The sequence below is a fragment of the Chlorocebus sabaeus genome, chromosome 7, assembly GCF_047675955.1.
Source record: "Chlorocebus sabaeus isolate Y175 chromosome 7, mChlSab1.0.hap1, whole genome shotgun sequence".
Classification (NCBI taxonomy): domain Eukaryota; kingdom Metazoa; phylum Chordata; class Mammalia; order Primates; family Cercopithecidae; genus Chlorocebus; species Chlorocebus sabaeus.
The window spans coordinates 96,131,821-96,150,031 of record NC_132910.1 but is presented as its reverse complement, the minus strand read 5'-3'; the positions used below and the strand labels follow the sequence as shown (position 1 = coordinate 96,150,031).

Below are 18,211 nucleotides of genomic sequence, written 5' to 3'. Positions count from 1 at the left end.
GTTGACTATACATCACAAAATTAATGTCAAAATGAGGATTTCATGGTTTACAGAGAAAGTATTTTGGTGACATACGTTTGGGTCACTCTATATTAGCAAACTTAATTCTCCAATGACATTGGTTAAATAGACTTTAAGATATTAAATTGTAAATTATAATTTTTTAAAATGTAATTTTGTCATACCTGACTTGGATGTCTCTAATATTTTCAGAAGATAGGTCAAATTGTGATATTATAAAGCCTGAATAAACACAGTAAAATGCTATAGCAAATATGGTATTCAAAATTAATCTGACATATACACATGTAGGTATGATTGGATGTAAGCAACTGACATAAATGTATAATATTAAAATTGGTTTATATGTTTATATCTACAGTGTGTTTTGAAAATTAAATTTGTATGCACTGGGTTCCCCATCAAATAAGTTAGACATAATGGTAATTAAAGTAGATAACAATAACTTCCAAAGTTAATTAATTTACTTCTAGTAGGTAGCCTGTACATTGGGGAAATCTGGTTATGTGTTTTAGATTAGAAGCCTCCTTTGAGACACAGTCGTCTGTGTGGGGTCAATGTTCTTTCTCATCCCTCTTTGTGCTTGGCTCCAATTGACAAGCATGTGTGAGAATCTGGTTCTGTCACTCAAAATGCCATTCCCTCACTTGGTATTTGGTATGCTCTAGTGCATTCTCCTTCCTCTTTTTTTTTTTTTCTTTTTCTTTTTGCTTTGGTAGGAGGTGCTTCATCCCATGCACAGATCTTCTCCTCATTCCAGTCTTTTCACCCATATTTCAATGCCTTGCTGAAATCTACCCTCTATTTTCCAGAACCTTCCTTGCTTACCATGTCCCTTCCTTCTCTTTACTCCCAGAATACTCATTGTCTGTAGCACTGACTTTGAAACTTATTCAAAAACTACCAGAATTATTATTAAATAATTCAGTTGTTGGGTACATGTATATAAGAAACAAATCTTACATTTAGGAATAGTTTTGAGCATGTATATAGAAAATTATTCAGTAAATACTTATGAATTAGAAATGTTTTGAAAGTAATCTTTCATGTTTACTTCACCTATTGGACTAAAGTTATAATGAATTTTATTCTAAATTAGTTTGTGTTCTATAGATCTTCTATTCGTTTTTGGCAAATGAGAGGTTCTCGAGGCCGAGGAATAAGAGCTTCTTGTGACTCTTTCCTAGGGGCAGATTTTAGATTTCTCCCAAAATACATATTCTTTATAAGTGGTCACTCTTTAGAGTTGGGGGTGTCAAGTCTATGTAGCTTATCTGTCAGAAGAAATAATGCAAAATTTCCTCATATGAGAAGGAAAACGGATTTATCTTTGCAAGCCTCTAAGGAGCTAATTAATTCTTATAAATAGTATTTTTGTTGCCATATCATGATTATTATCATTAGCCATCCTTATCCCTATTTAACATTTACTGACCACTTGTTATGTTCCAGACACTTAAGTGAAAGAAGTGTTGTAGAAAGAAGTAAAAACCAGGTTCTTTTCACACGACCAGGAAGAGTTAGGTGTGCAGACACTTTGAAGGGTGAGGAGAAATGGAATTTAGTGGGCAAAAAGTAAAAGGAAAAATAATTCTTCACAAAGCAAGAGAGAGTCCTGGTAGCAGGTTTCCTGCCTCACAGATTGAACCCCAGGTTCCCACCTAGGAACAGGAGAGCCCAGGTTCTTCCCCGCTGCCATGGGCTAGAACTTCCTGTGGCTCCACCCCATCCTCTCAGTGCGCATGCTAGTCAGAGATTCTCCGGCGATCTTCCCCCTATCTTCCTCCTGCATTTATCAGAAGTGCTGAACGCTTGACTTGCCTTATCTTATTTGATCCTCACAACAAACCTTATGAGGTAGGCGTTATTATCCCCATTTTCAAATGTGGAAATAGGCTCAGAAGGTTTGAGTAATTTGCTCAATGTCGCACAACTAGTAATTCGCAGTGTCGGGTCTGCCTGGCTCTAGAGCCTGAGCTCTTAAATGTTAGATCATTAGTTTAAAAGAAACTAGTGGAGTATTTGAGGTTCTTTGATGGGAGAAATGCTGTATTACTAATCCCAGTGTTTTCAGTACAATGTGCAAACCTGGCACATAATTTGTTGGATGAATGAAATCTTCCAATAAAATAAACTATTATTAAAATAAGCATTTTTTCCCCTATCAATCACTAGAACCAGAAAAATACACTTTCTAAGACAATGTTTCCAGACTAGTCTGTTAGATTCCCTTCATCATGAGTACCTAGGGCTGCTTATTGAAAATACAGATTCCTGGGACTCATTTTCCCATACAATCTGTTTCAGTTATCTGAGGTAAGGAACAGGGAGTTTGCATTCTGAAACACGCTAAGATTTAAGAATTACTGCTGAACTAAGAAGCAGCCACTGTCATTTTGAAAATGATAGTTGTTTGTGAATTCAGATTTAGAGTCTGGTTATATATGGGATTACATTCATATCACTCAAAACAAAGGCTGAGGGGCAGTCAGGATCATGATCAGGCACCAGTTGACATTAGTAGTGATGAGAAACCCATTCCTCTGGGGGTCAGAGACATGGACACAGGGAAAGACTCATGCAGCAGCTGGGCCGTTTGCTCTGTTGTTTGTTTGTAAATTAATTAGACCAGTAGTGGGGTAAACTGCCCCTCTTGTTCTCAACTGTGAGCTAACGGGCATCCTCTAGCTAGAAATACTGTTAGGCTCAAAGGTTGGGTGGGGGCAACAGTGAGGCCCAAAGACTCTTTCACCACAGAAGCCATTTGGTAGAAATTGAGAGTTTATGAAGACAGCAAATGAAAACAGTGTCCTGATAAAATATTCTGAAGAAATATCAGAAAATGTGTATGCTCTGACCACCATGGTTCTAAAGGGAAATAAAGAGCCAGAGTGAAGTATAAAAGCTGAAACAACAAGCATGTCCCTTGTTCAAACATTTGTGTATTGTTGAGGTCATCAGTCAGGAGTAATACTGCTGATAATTCTACGAACAAGACAAGGGGACAGAGAAAGTCCTCCTTTAGGAGATGGAAAAAAATACAAATGTGAAAAAACAAAAGAGGAAAATTTGAGAGAGACAACAAAGAAGAAAATCTGGTTGCTTTGAGATTTCTTCTTCTTCTTTTTTTAAAAGATGCATCACTACCAGAAGTTGTCCAGAAAGAACTGTGACCTTATGTTTTAATTAAATAATTTTTCATCCAGTTTTTTTCTTTGCATATAAGGAAACAGAATCCTGACATTTGATTGAATTGTAAGCATCTTCCTGCATCCTGTATATCTGAGATTAAACTTCAAAGAATCAACTTAGATCAACTCAAGGTCACAAAGGATTACAAACAAAAAATTTTAGAAAGGGGTCCCTAGACGCACTGAACATATTTCTATTGAGACAGTCCCCTTTCTAGGGGACTAAAAACATGCAGTTTACAGCTCTGGCTACAACCCTGAAGGTAAATATATGTTACTCTGGGGAGCAGTGAAGCATTTGGCAGAAGCCTGTCGGGTAAATGGCCCTTCTTTAGGCCTGGAAGAGGTGCCAGCAGAGGCTACTGTCCCTGGAAATTTCCTTGTCCAGTACTCTAATATATGAGCATTCATCAGGTCCATTTGGAACTTGCTTAAAAATTTCTTGGCAAAAATTATGGTCAGTGGTGTCAACTGCTTTTGCTTGTTATTTTATACCCTGAGGAGCAGTAGTTAGAACCACTGCTTAGAGGGACCAGGCTGAAAACACATTTAAGTGAAACAAGCCATGACCAAGAGTGTTAGCAAATACTCCTAGGAAATTCTGTGGAAAAATGGAGAACAGGGGCTAGCTCTGAAATCCCAGCAAATCTATATTCATGACTCAGTTCAGCTTCCCCTATCTTCCTTTTCTGATATCTAGGTGCAGCTATGACTGAAAAACAACATGATTGTGTTAAGAATCCTAAGGCATCCGCATCACGCTGCAACCAGACCCAGACATTGTAAATTCCAAGATAGGCCAAATCAAGATTACACGCATTCCTAGGTTTTCCTCTTCTTGTCTTCTTTCTGTCCCCACATTTTCACTTATCCTTTAAATCAGTGTATCAAGACCTAGTTATAAACATCCACCATATGCAGGTAGGCACCATATGGAGTCTCTGACCTCAGGGAAATTTAGAATGTACAAGGGAGGGCAAGAAATAAACAAGAGAAAAGCAATGTGGAATATATAGCCTGAGAGATGGCTCCAGGTGGTTAGCAAATGTGTTACTATGACTCCAGAGGAATTACAGATCAATGTGAAAGGAACTGTGCTGCTCTCCAATTTGTGGAACAAGAAGTGACTTGAAAAACCATGAAGAGGAGGTTAGACTTAGCTAGTCAGAAGGGACAGGAGAGAAGACAGTTTAGGTGATAGGTACAGGGTGAGCAGAGGAATGCCAGTAGATCAAGCCTTTATCCTCCCTTCCCTTTCTTCTCTTTACCCCAAACTTAGTTTCCAAAGATGACTGGAAAATAATTGGAAACTGTTGCGGGGGGCGGGGTGGGGATGTAATGGCTGAATGGGGAAAACCAATTTTTTGTCCTTGTATTCTGGAAAGCCCTTTTGAGTCTGTGTTATTCACTCTGGATTCTGAACTATTAAGTTTTATACAGCTCTGGCCTGGGACTAGGGCAAGAAAAGCACCAACTCCACATTTTGGAGCAGGAATTAAATCTTACATAGGGTATTAGATGGCTTTCAACTGAAAGCAACAGAAAACATAACTTAAAATGTCCTGAACAATAAAGGACATGTATTATCTCATGTAATAAAGAGGGCAGAGGTTGGGAATATTCTCCAAGGTTGATTAAGACAGTGACTTGACACCACCATCAAGACCTAGGTTCTCTTCAGGTCTTCTCTCTGCCATCCCCTGAACACATTGCCTCTGTCCTCAGATCAGCTTTCCTGATGGTTGCGCGATGGCTGCAGCAGTTTCAGATGTCCCATCAAGGCATGAAAAGATCCCAGATGGAAGATGCCATCTCCTCCTATGTGCCTCTTTGTAAGAGTAAAAAAGAGCCAAACTCTGTAAAATATTTGAAGAGATTTATTCTGAGTCAAATGTGAGGACCATGACCTATGACACAGGCCCAGGAGGTTCTGAGAATAGGTGCCCAAGGTGATTGGGCTTAAGCTTGGTTTTATATGTTTTAGGGAGACATAAGATATTAATCAGCACATGTAAAATGTACATTGACTGGGTCCAGAACGGTGGGACAACTTGAAGCGGGGGTGCTTACAGGTCATAGGTGGATTCAAAGATGTTCTGATTGGCAATTGGTTGAAAAAGTTAAGTTATTATCTGAAGACTTGGAATCAATAGAAAGGAGTGCCTGGGTTAGGATAAGGGGTTTGAGGGCCAAAACTTTTGTCATGCAGATGAAGACTACAGGTAGCAGGCTTCAGAGAGAATAGATTATAACTGTTTCTTATGAGACTTAAAAACATGCCAGACTCTTAGTAAAATCTCTCCTGGATCAGGAAAAGACCTGGAAAGGGAAAGGGATACTCTATAGAATGCAGATTTTCCTCATAAGAGACAGCTTTGCAGGGCCATTTCAAAATATGTCACAGAAATGTATTTTGGGGTAATACACTTCACTTTATCTCAGGGCCTGCTCTCTATTATGTTGGTATCTTTTGCTACAAAGAGTCTGTTTTGTCAGACTTAAGGCCTCTGTTTTAATGCTAATGCTGGTCCACACAGTGGTGAGCCTGAATTCCACAGGGAGGAGGGTATAATGAGGTATGTCCAACCCCCCTTCCCACCATGAGTTGAATTAGTTTTTCAGGTTTCTCTGGAATGCCCCAGGCTGAGAAGGGGGTCCATCAGTTGGTTGGGGGGCTTAGGATTTTACTTTTGGTGTACAAAAACCATTCTCATAAAGCCTCCAGCAGACCTCTCTTGATATATTCTTGCTGAGACTGAATCCTGTGTCCCTTACAGGTTTGCCTTGATTGTTTCAGACTAATTAAAATTTACTTTCAAGTTACATAGGAGTGAGGAGGACCATCAAACCAAACTAAGACTCGGAGAAAAAATAAAAAATGAAGAAGCAGAAAATGTCTGCTAGGTAGATGTGGTTTTAAAGTCCGCCTACAAATTCTCTGATACTCCTCCCACTTCAAAAAGTTGAGCAATGTCCCCTCTGCCCCCAGGTGCCATGCCACTCAAACAGCCAATGGAAAGGCCCACGTGGCAAGAACTAAGGCTTCCTGCCAACAGGCAAGTGAGGAAGCCCAGTCAGCTGCCTGCAGTCCTGACCCATGGAGAGCCTGACTGAAAGTGAGTGAGCAACCCTGAACTAGGACAACCCAGCAAGGCCCATCCTGAATTCCTGCCCACAAAAACTCTGAGCCAGTAAATGTTTGTTGTTTTAAAACACTAAGTTTTGAAGTAATAGATTAATTAGGTAACCAATTGAGACTACAGTATTCCTTCAGGGAACTTGAATAGTCATTCTGTATATGGGGAAATTGTACACATCTTAAAATTGCTGGACTAAAGTGAGAAGAGACTGTCGAGTCAGCTGGATAAAGTGGAAAAAAATGAATTTAGAAATCAATAGAATTCTGGCCTTGGCTTTGTCACTGAGAAACACTTATAAGTCATTTCACTTCTCTTGAAATTATGATCATTATCTATAACATAAAGGAACTGAGCTAAATGTTATCTGATGCCTCTTTAAGCTCTCAAACTCCACAGAATTATGAAATGCTTAAAATTCACTTTGTTTCACCTTAATTCAGAGCTTTGTTTCACTAGCTCTAGAATTAGATGCCTTGGGTTTAAATTGCATTTCAGTCACTTATTAAATAATTGTACTTGGCTGAGTGATGTTGCCATTTTAAAGCTCAGTTTCCCAGTAGATTCATTGAGAAGATCAAATAAGATGATGCAGATAAAGCTCTTAGTTTGTGGGGACACTTAGTAAGTGCTTAATAAATACAGACAGTTGTGTTTTCTATATAAGCAGCACAGTTTGTAAAATAAAACAAAGTTGAAATGACAGAGCTAATTTTTATGTACCCTGTTGACAGTGTAGAGCTTATTTGGCTTTTAACATTTTTATTATTATTTTATTTATTTATTTTTGTTATTTTTTTGAGACAGAGTCTTGCTCTGTTGCCTAGGGTGGAGTGCAGTGGCGTGGTCTCGGCTCACTGCAACCCCCATCTTCCGAGTTCAAGCGATTCTCTTGCTTCCGCCTCCCCAGTAGCTGGGATTACAGGCACGCGCCACCAGGCCTGGCTAATTTTTGTATTTTTAGTAGAGACAGGGTTTCACTATGTTGGCCAGGCTGGTCTCGAACTCCTGACCTCATGATCTGCCTGCCTCGGCCTCCCAAAGTGCTGGGATTATGAGCATGAGCCACTGCACCTTGCCTATTATTATCATTTTTTGAGATGGGGGTCTCTCTCTGTTGCCCAGGCTGAAGGGCAGTAGCATGATCATTGTTCATTGTAACCTTGAACTCATGGGCTCAAATAGTCCTCCCATCTTAGCCTCTTGAGTAGCTGGGACTACAGGTGCACAACACCATGCCAAGCTTAACCTTTTACATTTTTTTGTAGAGATGGGGTCTTACAATGTTGCTCAGGTCTTAAACTCCTGGCCTCAAGTGATTCTTTCACCTCAGCCTCCCAAAGTGCTGGGATTATAGGCATGAGCCACCATGCCCAGTTTATTTGCTTTTATATAATCAGTATGTAAAGTGCATTTTATAGGGATTTGAAGCACACTTTTATAATTCTAAAAGTTGTAGACATTTATATATGAAGTTTTGCCTTATAATTTATTGTTGGTGATATGCTGGATCAGGAAGCCACCCCCAAATTACAATCTCCTTCCTACAGGAAGGTACAGTCCGCTGTATGAAGATCTATTTTTACATGTGTTTCTAGGAATGCTTTGCAGCGGAAAGTTAGGTGGTCTAGACTTTCTTGGTTCTCCTGCAGAGCGCAGCCTGCAGTAAGTACTCCATTTTATTTGCTCAAGCTTGGTTTGTTTTTGTTTTTGCTTTTTTTTAGTGTAAGATAAATAGAAATCTAAGGCAGTTTCTGCTTGTGCCTAAGGGTCTGTTCTTTAAAAATTGAGATCATTGTCCACCAGATGCTCAGATCTGGTTCGGCCAGTTTGGAAGTCTTCCTCTTCAGGTCTCCCTAACTCTCAGCAGTCCTCTGACAGGTTGCTGCCTTCCTCATTTGCATCCATAATGCTAAGTTCCCTTTGGCCCAGGTCAGTATTTTGGGATGTTTCCAAAATCAATATCTGATGTTTCTATTTGCTCTGGCACCTGCCAGTTTACTTGGGTAGGCCTCCAGTGTGGAACAGAACTAGAATATTGTGAGCTGTCCATTTTTCTGCTGTACAGCCGGGGTCACCTGAGGCTCTAGACTGACTCTCCAGCTGGAAATACAGAGTATTCGGGGCGAATTCTTTGCCAATGGGCATGCGGTAGGCCTGGCGATTGAGAGTCAAAAGAGTCCAATTTCCTGTGCTCTCAGGTTTTGAATTTTTAAATAAAGCATTGTTTTGTGTGCTAAAATTTTAAAATACAAAGTAAGTTTTGTTGTTTCTCTTTTCTGTGTTTTTTTGCTGCCATCTATTCCTTTATAGCCACAAAGCAGCTATTCGGAAGCCTATTGATCTCCTGGCAGTCTTAATGGGATTACTATATTACTATAAACATTCCTGATTTACTTGATTATAACCTGTATGAATTACTTGAACAAATTTACATCTTAAATCACTTTATATTGTGACTGTTCTCTCATCCTCATTCTTCCTGATTGTGTGTAAGTTGACTAGGGTCCCCTTTTCTTGTTTTAGGTTTCCAGATTAGAATCCTGGTTTTTATACAATGGTATTTATATGGTTTGTTCTGCATTCCCTTCATTATTTTAGGTGCTGACTTGCCTCAGGATCTGTACCTGCCTGTTTATTTTACATCCCTTATATACCACTTCTCTTTTTTCAAGGAAAACCATGCTTTTTATGGGGAAAAATACACTGTGCTTTATCAAAGTTGGAAACTTCCAACCCTGACATCTAGTCTCCTAAATTCAGAGTTCTATAGTTTTTAGAAAATTCAGAGACAGACTTGTTTGTATAAGGAATAAATCTATTTTCTATAACGTTGAGGAAATTTAAAACCCTAGACCTTGAGATTTCCCTGTTACAATTTCCTTCAAATTTAACATTTGACATAAAGAACAGAGTGAAGAGGCAACCTAGGGAATGGAAAAAAATTTTCATATCATATATCTGATAAAGGGTCAATATCCAGAAGTAGAAATCCTACAACTCAACAACAACAAAGCAAAAAGTAACCTGATTAAAAATTGGCAAAGGACTTGAATAGACATTTCTTCAAAGATGATGTACAAATGGCCAACAAGCATATGAAAAGACACTCAACATTACTAATTCTTACTCCATTTTCTGCTGCTATAACAGAATATCCAGACTGGGTGATTACAAACAATAGACATGTATTTGGCTCACAGTTCTGGAGGCTGGGAAGTCCAAGGGTGTGGCACTGGTATCTGATGAAGGTCATCCCATGGCAGAAGAACAAGAGAGCACAAAATACAAAGAGAAGAAATGTGGCCAAACTCATCCTTTTATCAGGAGCCCACTCCTGAAATAACTAACCCGCTTCTGTGATAACAGCATTAATTCTTTTATAGGGCAGAGCCCTCATGACCTCTTAAAGGTCCTGCTTCTAAACACTGCTACAATGGCAATTAAATTTCAACGTGAGTTTTGGAGGGAACTTTCAGTTCATAGCACTAATCATTAGGGAAATGCAAATTAAAACTACAATAGATATTGCCTCATATCCATCAGGATGGTTACTATCAAAAACCAACAAGCAAAACACTCTACATCCAGAAAATATCAAGTGTTGGTGAGGATATGGAGAAACTGGAAGCCTTGTGCACTGTTGGTAGAAATATAAAATGGTGCAGCTGCTATGAAAAACAGTATGGCAGTTTCTCATAAAGTTAAAAATAGAATTATCATATAATCCTGCAATTCTGAGTGTATATCCAAAATAGTTGAAAGCAGCATCTCAAAGACATATGTATACACTCATGTTTATAGCAGCACTATTCACAATAGCCAAGAGGTGGAAGATATCTGTTGGTAATTATTTTTCCCAATCACATTAATGGTCACTTTATTCATTTCTTCTAAGACTCTAATATACATTTTTTAAATAGGAACTTTAGGTTATTTGAAAGGCCAAATAGTAAGTAATGAAAAAACCAGACACTACAATAAGGCCTAAAAGCTCCCACCATATTAAACTAAAGCAGAATCATCAAGAGCACATGTTAGGGGTTGTGATGGTTGGGAGTTTTCTTTCCAAAAGAACATAGAGAGGTCAGGTGTGATGTCTTGTGCCTGTAATCCCAGCACTTTGGGAGGCCAAGGCAGGAAGATCACTTGAGCCCAGGAGTCCAAGACCAGCCTGGGCAACATGGTGAAACCCCGTGTCTACAGAAAAAAAAAAAAAAAAAGAACTTAACCAGGTATGGTGGTGCATGCCTGTAGTCCCAGCTACTCAGGAGGCTGAGGCAGGAGGATTGATTGAGACCGGGAGGTCAAGGCTTCAGTGAGCCATGATTGCTCCACTACACTCCAGCCTGGGGCGACATAAGGAGACCCTATCTCAAAAGAAGAAAAAGAAGAAAAGAAAAAAGGAAAAAAAAAAAAAAGCTGAGAGAAACAGTTGTCACCATACTCTAACCATTTGGGCCCAAAAGAACACACCCTACGAAAAGGGAAAAGGTCAAGAGGGCTGGCGGTGAAAGCCACATTGAAAGGAACAGTGGCAATAGCTGCTTTTGGTCTCCTGTAAAGGTTCTAGTCTATGTTTGAGAGAAACATTGATAGACATGTGGACAAGAACCAAGGGGGTTTTAGGACGAATCAGATTACCACACCTTAGAAATGGTCACAGAAGCAGTCGTTGCACTGGCTGCCTCCCCTCCTGCTGGCCCGCAATGGCTGCTTAAACTAAAAGCCGCCTGCTTCTGCCTTGTAGAGGCTCTACAACCAGGAGGAGCAGGTCCAAGGTGGCCTGGGGCTTCTGATGAAATTTAGCACAGACTTTGAGGTCTTTCAACACTGTGTGTGGTGAGCACGCACGCACGTGTACATGTGCAGACACACCAGAGCTACCAAGAATGATGTTCTAACCCGTGGACTCTGCCACTAGCCATTTCTCCAATTACCAATAAATGCTTGGAAGCAATTGTATACCCCAATTCCACACCTCATTTGGAAATACTGCTCCAATATAAGGGAGATGGACATCTCCACGATCCTTGCAGAAACCACCATGAGAACGCCAATGAGAATCTGTTTTTACTTATTTAATCAAGTCTATTTATAACAGGATGACTTCTGAGGTTTTTAAATTTTTATTTCATTATGGCAAGAACGTTCAACATGAGATCTACCCTCTTAACAGATTTTTGAGTGTACAATACAGTATTGTTAACCATAGGCACAGTGTTGTACAGCAGATCTGTAGAATTTTTTCATCTTGCATAACCGAAACTTTATGCCCATTAATTATCAACCCCTCATTTTTTCCTCTTTCCTGCCCCCAGCAACAACTGTTCTGCTTTCTTCACTTCTGAGTGTGGCTTTTTTAGACACTTCGTGTAAGTGGAATCATGCAGTTTTGTCCTTCTGTGACTGGCTTATTTTGTTTGGCCTTTCAGTTTTTTGCATGTTGTCACATATGGTAGAATTTTCTTCGTTTTGAAGGTTGAATAATACTCACTGTATGTATATACCGCATTTTTATTATCCATTCATGTGGTGATGGACATTGAGGTTATTTCCACATCTTGGTTATCTTGAATAGTACTGCAATGAACAGGGAAATGCAGACATCTCTTTGAGATCCTGATTTCAGTTCTTTTGGATTTGTAGCCAGGAATGAGATTCCTGGGTCATATGATAATTCAATTTTTCAGTTTTGGAAGAACCTCCATGCTGTTTTCCATAGCAGCTGCACCATTTTGCATTCTCACCAACGGTATGAAAGAGTTCCAGCTTCCCTACAACCTCACCAATATCCGTCATCTTTTGACTTTTTTGATAATAGGTGTCATCTTCTGTCTTTTTTGATAACAGGTATAAGTTGTTTTATCCTTGTGTTCTTTATTTGCATTTCCCTGATGATTGCTAACATTGAGGATCTTTTCATATGCCTGTTGGCCATTTGCTCTTGTTCTTAGGCTTTTAAAAAATAAAATCAACTTCACCTTTTACTTCTTTAACCACTGCCTCTCCCAGTTGATAATCTGATAAAAATTCAGCAGGAGACCCAGCTTGTTCCAGCATAACTGTCCACATCTTTTCTTCACTTCAGGTATTTTAAAGTTTATCTTAAATTGGGAAAACTCAGATTGAGATTATTTTTTGGTATTCCTCTTTGCAATGCCTCAGTCTTGCTTATTTGATGTTTTTTTGTGAGCTTTGCAGCTTTAACTATAGCTCAGTTGCTGCAAGATTTTAGACTTTTGAGGGTGTTGCTCAAGGGTGTTTGAATATGATTAGGAAAACCTAGAATAGTGTGCATGGGGATGCTTTCAGCTTTTTGTTGTTCAGAGAACTAGCAGCACATTTGTGTATGTTGAATAAAAAAGCAAACACAGAATTATTTATAGTGTTCTTATTGATTTCAATCACATAGTAAACGTGGCAAACAACAGGATATTGACAAGACGTTATTATCGTGTCTGCTTACTGGTCCTTAAGTTCTTATGGACTCTGTAAGTTCATAAATGAAATGTCTGTGTCTGATTCATTTTTGACATCTGCAAGGCTAGTTCTACGCCTTACAAATAGCAAATTCTCAAAAAGCTTATAAATGAAGTGAATAATATTAGTAAGAAAAAATAACCTCTGGATGTTCCAAGGTTGTTAACTGTTAGCCAACAGTGTGAGAGGCAGTGGGAACTATTCCCAAAGGGATATTATTTTCATATGCTTGCCTATCTTCCTCTTAACATTAGAAGAAAAGGATCTGATAGTCAGACTCTTGTCCTTATCTGGAAGACGTTAGAGATTTCACCATTTATTCTGAATTGACTTCTGAACTTAGCTACTTTGAAGACACGTTGTATTTCTAAATCTGGGAGGAAAATGGGCATTATATGCTAGCTTTTGGAAGTGAAGATCTACTGATCTCTTGAGCCAGCTGCAGTGGGTCAGAAATTTTAAGCTGCTTTTCTAGGAGCAGTAATGGATTTGCATCAATCCATTTACATTCCCACACTCACTCATTTGCCCCATCACTATGGAACTAAACAATTAATTAAAGCATTTTTCAGGCAATAGCTAGACTTAGAAGCTCACTCTGGGCAGTTAGACAGCACCAGTATCCTTGGGCTGTCTGAGGACTGAACCTGAAGTCATGACCTCATTAACATCATGTTCTAGGAAATAAAGTTTTTTTATTCCTTACCTTTCCATGAAGAGATATATGAAAGGCTGCAAACACAAATAAACATGTCATGCAGAGATTTAAGTGTGTGTATGAGCATGTGTGTATAACAGCAGTTTCTGTGGCCATTTCTAAGGTGTGGTAATCTGATTAGTCCTAAAAACCCCTGGGTTCTTGTCCACATGTCTATCAGTGCTTCTCTCAAACATAGACTAGAACCTTTAGAGGAGTCCAAAACAATAATTCTCTCTTCCATTAGTGATTCTCTGAAACTATTGGCTTCCTTCCCTGAACTCTACTTCCTCTCCTTCCTCCCTCCCTCTCTCCTTTCTCATCCTCTTCCCTCCCTCCCTCCCTCCCTTCCTTCCTTCCTCAAATAGTGTTGAACTAGACACTGTTCTGGTCTAGTCACTGTGACTGCAGTGATGAACAAGAGACCAAAAATCACACCTTCATGAAATTTACAGTATCTAATGGGAAGAGAAACAATGAAGAGGGTATGTAAGTTACATTGTGGCAGGTCAGTTGTTGGTGGGTGCCATGGAGAAAAGAAAGCATAAAAAAGAGACAGGGATTGCTGGGACAGAAGGTGGGAACCCTAAATAGTGTGCTCCAAGATGACCTCAGGAGTAAACAACATTTAAGGAAAGACCTGGAGAAGGTGAAGAAGCACACCCTAAAGCAGAGTCCTTGTATCTAACGTCAAACTTGAGAATAAGTGGGAGATCCTCTATACTTGGCCCTGTGGTGACCAGTGGGTTGATTAGGCATTAAGTATCCAATGACTGATCTTTGGCAGAAAGACAAAAAATGAAAATTTGAATTCTTCCCACACCCAACTTAATCCCCAAAGACAATGGTGAAGACTCTAATTTCTGACTCCCCATGTGATATGGTTTGGCTGTGTCCCCACCCAAATCTAATCTTGAATTCCCATGTGTTATGGGAGGGACCCAGTGGGAGGTAATTGAATCATGGGGGCAGGTCTTTCCTATGCTGTTCTCATGATAGTGAAGAAGTCTCATGAGATCTGAAAGTTTTAAAAAAGTTTTTAAAAAAGACGAGTTCCCCTGCACAAGCTCTCTGTCTTTGCTTGCTGCCATCCATGTAAGACATGACATGTTCCTTCTTGCCTCCAGCTATGATTATGAGGCTTCCCCAGCCACGTAAGTCCTATTAAACCTCTTTCTTTTGTAAACTTCCCAGTCTCAGGTATGTCTTTATCAGCAGCATGAGAACAGACTAATACACCATAAAAAGAGAATCTCTTAGATAATGACATGAGATGACCCCTGTGGACATGGATCCAAAGCCTGAATGGTCCTCCCCTCATACAGCACCCAGACAGAGCTCAAAGATGAAGTTAAACTCCTTCATACAGGAAATAGTCTTATTTGCCCTCAGGCACAAGTATCTAAACAGATTTTCAAAATTTCAAACAGCAAAAGAGAAATGTAAGGAGGGAAGAAGAGAAAAATAGAGCAGTAACTACAGAGGAGAATGTAAGTTCAGTTGACTAAGTTCAGATATGCCCAAAGCAAACCAGGGAAAATTCTCAAGATAACCCTTCAGGTAAGGTCTGTATTTGCCTGCATGGGCTGGATGTGCAAATGTTAGCACATCCAGGTGTGCTCAAGGCTGAGAAACCTGGGGTGAGAGGTGTCCCAGAACATTTGTTTGGAGTTCTCTGGAGCAATACAAGAAGATGAAAAGCAACCGACACCCTAGAAGCCACATCCAGAGGGCAGTGCCAGAGCTCAATAGAGGAGGCTCCATCCTCTATTCCCTCCTTTCACATCACTTCTTTATAGAGAAAGACCATCCCCAACATCTTGTGCCATTACAAGATCCTCCTGATCTGAGATTTCTAAGCTCAAGAATCCCTTAGTGACTAACCTTTTTCAGTTCCTGTCCAGGGTCACTTCTCGGAATGGAACATGACCCCAGGAGCAGTTGGCCAGGGAAATTCCCACCTTTTTCTGCAGTGATGACCTCACAACTTTACAAAGACACTTAAGACATCAAAGTTCTGATTATACTCCTTTTCCAGAATAACAGCCAACTTGCCCTGCACTTAAGTGACTAAGCAAGGCCACTTACATGACCCTTCCCAGAAAAAAGGAAAATGTTTTCAAAGTGATACTGTCCGTTAGGAAAATGGAGTCTATTCACATCATACTTAAGGAAGTGAGGAAACCACTTAAATGATTCTTCCCCAAACAATAATTCCCTGCTTTACTGCATTCCCCTGCAGACTCATTTTACACTAAAGCAGCTGCCAACTTCTATCTTTGAAAATAGAATGAAAAAGGCCGGGCATGGTGTCTCATGCCTGTAATCCCAGCACTTTGGGAGGCTGAGGCATGCAAATCACTTGAGGTCAGGAGTTTAAGACCAGCCTGGCCAACATGATGAAACCCCATCTCTACTAAAAATACAAAAATTAACCAGGCATGATGAACACCTGTAATCCCAGTTACTTGTGAGGCTGAGGCACAAGAATTGCTTGAACCCAGGAGGTGAAGGTTGCAGTGAGGCGAGACTGCGCCACTGCACTCCAGCCTGGGTGACACAGCGAGACTATCTCCAAAAAAGAAAGAAAGAAAATAGGATGAAAAAATATAAATGCTCAAATTAAATTGCAAGCTGAGTGTTAGTTTGGTAGGGTATCCATAACAGATACTGTGATGCTTTATTGGTTTACTTGTGACGGGCAACCTGTACATTAGCATCTCATGCTCTGTACATTAAATGCAAAGCTAAATTCACCTATTATTTTGCATTTAATTAGTAAAAATAGTAGAATATTTAAATATGTAAATATTTGTATTTTTGCGCACACACACACACACACACACATTCATATATATCTCAGTGCCAAAATCTGGAATGTAGTTTGCTCTTCCATTGCAAAGCTGCCTGAAAACCGAGATCTTAACCTTATTTGATAGAATATATTTGAGGAATAGGAAAAAGATACTTGTGCTGAAGAGTCAACGTCATGATACACTTGTCTGAGTTCCATAATGTTACGGAAACATCAGTCATATTTTAATAGAAAGTAGGGAGCTATGGTAGAATCCCACCATAAGTGGAGTCCAGAAAGACTTATAATAGATTGTGTCACCTATGGGCTTGCATTACTGTGAGGTTAATTCTTGCCTGCTGTCTGGGAGTTACCACAGGGAATTCTTAGCATGATCCAAACCCATCCAAGTCCCTGATGCATTTGGGAATCACCTAGTGGGAGTTATCCCCCTGCCCCCCAGCCTAAATATCAATGTAGATGCTTCTGGATCTCGTGGATGGCTGGGACTTCCAGGACAAGCAGAATAACTCCAGGAACCTCCTACTCTGTTGAAAGTTGCTCTGCCAACCCAATCTGAAAGACTGGACCAGTGGGAATACTGCAGACCTCTGCCCTGGCACCCTGCTTCCCAGTTGGGATCACCTGCTGCCTTCTTGTCAACCTTCATGCTCCCTTTATTGTCCCACCCCACCTCCCAGAACATAAGAACATCAACACAACTGCATTTAAGAATGGCGCCTGGTCAGAAGATAGGAGCTAATTGGATTATACCCAAGTTTTCATTATCCTGGGGTGTGTCATCATGGCATTTTACTCTAGTATAGCCTTGCATGTTCATCTCCCCCCACCCCATCCTAAGCTCTCACCTAACAGCAGAGGCTAAATAGACATATTTAAATCATTGTAAAGCTTCTTTTATTCCATATTTTAGGATAAGTAATATATATGATCCCACAACAAGCCAATAATAGCAAGGCCAAGGATGTATAAGTCAAGTGTTTTTGGTCACATGAATAATAATACTACATCTTCTGATGCTGGTACAAACACTTAGCTTTAAAGAGGAATTCATGGCCCTCTGCTCTTCAAAATCTCCTGAAATCACACAACATTAAATGGATGGTTTCTTAGAAGTCAAAGACAATGATCAGAAAAACCTTTCAAAGAGGAAATTTTTGAGCTGTGGCTGGCAGTAAGGGGTTTTGTCTGGAGAGAGACTGCATTACGTTATCACAATAATAATTAGTCACCAAAATGTCATCTCTATGCCAGTAGTGAGACTAAAATGTCTGAATGTCAATATAAATAGACATCAGGATACCATACAAGGGGTTGAAAATATCGTTGAGATTGTGGGTGTTTTGTTGGCAAAATAAAGACATTGAGCAAGCACATATGTTATTCCAGTAAGCCACAGACTGAAAGAAATCAAAGCTTGAGTGCAGAAGTGCGTGTTTTCTCTTGAGCTAAGAGGCAAAACACGAGGATGATTTCGAAGCCTGCAGACCAAGCATTCTTTAGTCAGGAACACCTGATACATATCAGTACAGGTGCGGCCACAAATTTTTCTCCAGGGACTGGGGTGTGGGAAGGAAAATATGTGTTCTAGGGTGAGGAGGAAGCAAATGGAATTGATTCTTATCACAAACAGCCTATTTAATTAAAGAGACATTACCGTTAATCCCAAGAGTAAGCTTTTCAAACTAAGGTGACTTAGGAGACAAGAGATGGTAGCAAATAGCTTATGACTTTCTGAATTTTTTAAAAGAAATTTTAGATGAAAATAGTTCCAAAAAGAATATCTAAATGATATTTATCCTTTTTCTTGACTCTGAACCATATGCTAGGCCTTGAGATCCAGATATGGGAACCTGGGAGCTTCACT

At 39.8% G+C, this 18,211-nt stretch overlaps 1 long non-coding RNA gene across 1 annotated transcript; it reads left to right on the top strand.

Moving 5' to 3' along the window:
* Positions 1 to 1,819: 1,819 nt before the first annotated feature.
* Positions 1,820 to 7,054, top strand: LOC119620491 (uncharacterized). The gene is made up of 4 exons (XR_005236983.1): positions 1,820 to 1,878; positions 3,157 to 3,276; positions 4,938 to 5,050; positions 6,202 to 7,054. It is a non-coding gene; the product is annotated as an uncharacterized lncRNA (long non-coding RNA).
* Positions 7,055 to 18,211: the final 11,157 nt, after the last annotated feature.